The sequence below is a fragment of the Pundamilia nyererei genome, unplaced genomic scaffold (assembly GCF_000239375.1).
Source record: "Pundamilia nyererei isolate P.nyererei 1_Seehausen unplaced genomic scaffold, PunNye1.0 scaffold00117, whole genome shotgun sequence".
NCBI lineage: Eukaryota > Metazoa > Chordata > Actinopteri > Cichliformes > Cichlidae > Pundamilia > Pundamilia nyererei.
In genome coordinates this window covers 475,319-476,617 of record NW_005187518.1, presented here as the reverse complement: position 1 = coordinate 476,617, position 1,299 = coordinate 475,319, and the positions used below count along the sequence as shown (strand labels likewise).

General features: G+C 40.7%; 1 protein-coding gene across 1 annotated transcript in view; it reads left to right on the top strand.

Annotated features, from left to right (window-relative positions):
• Nucleotides 1-1,299, top strand: part of col26a1 (collagen, type XXVI, alpha 1) — a 26,100-nt gene that overhangs the window by 3,592 nt on the left and 21,209 nt on the right. The gene's annotated exons all lie outside the window — the stretch shown is intronic.

Here is a 1,299-nt window from a genome sequence, read left to right as displayed (position 1 = left end):
TTCTCCAGGCTTCTTAGAGGACGTTCAGAGCTCTCTGTTAGATGGTGACTGCCTGTTGTTCTGTTCTGCACTCCTTCAATAATGCTGAGGTGTGGGTACTGAGGAGGCCAATCTGTGACTGATGGTGCTTGTTTGCTTGTTTTTCTATCCAGGGATGATTTTACTCCACCGGCAATGTGTTTGGGATCATTGTCACCCAGCAGAAAAATGAAACCATAGCCAATTAGAAGCTTTCCAGATGGTGTTTCATGGTGGACCAAAATCTGATCTGGATCCATTCTGATTAACTGACATCACTGGCTGATGACAGAGCGTCCACCATACTTTACAGATGTCTGTAGACATTCACCGCTGTATGTCGCTCCTGCCCACCTCCGTACATCCTAACAACTTCAAGCGAAAGTTACCTGTTGCTACTGATTTTCAGTCCATTTCTTGCGTAGTGTTTCATCCCTCAGCCTCTTCCCTCTGTTTCCTTTAATATGAATGGCTTCTTGACCACCACTATTCTACTGCAGTCATTCCTGATGAGGCTTCACTGAACAGCAGATGGGTCATCTCTCAAGTCTTGTGTCAGATCTTCACCGGATTTTGTTTTCCTATTTCTCAAGAACATAACTTTCAGATAGTGTTCATCTGCTGTACATATTTTTAGTTTTTCAGACCTGACGCTTCTTCTTTCATCCTTCTTTTTATCCTCCTCCTTCCCACTGTTTCTTTAAGGACACGCTGCACACCATGCTGAGACATGCCAAGTTTTCAATCAATAGTTCTTTTAAAATCACCGTATTGGTGAAAAAATACTATTTTGTTTCTGTCAAACTGTGTTATCTTTGGCATTTTTCGTGGATTCAACTAAAGAAATGGGAACAAATGATGTTTTTGCTGCCAGTAACAAAGAGCCTAAAGATTTAAAATTGGTTCTTGGTGAAGTACAAGGACTGAAAATGAGGAAAAAGTAATCAATGTCTACAGTCTGGAGAACTAATGCTCAAGACCGCTTTAAAAGATGACAAGAAAGTCTAACTCTTTGTAAGAAAACTATAAAGAAATGAGGGTAACTTGAGACACTTGCATACTGCTGTTGACCTCTTTGGTTGCACTCGAGTGTTTGAGACACAGACAAAATTTACTGTCTCTCCAATCAGTGTGTCAAATGTCACAACTTGTTCTCCAGCCAGCAAATAAGACATAAATAAGATGCTGGAGTAAGTGTAGGAATGCCATCTCTGCTTTCCAGTTGCTGTTCTTGTAATGTAATTTACACAACAGTTTTGAGTTGCTGAATGTCTGACAGCA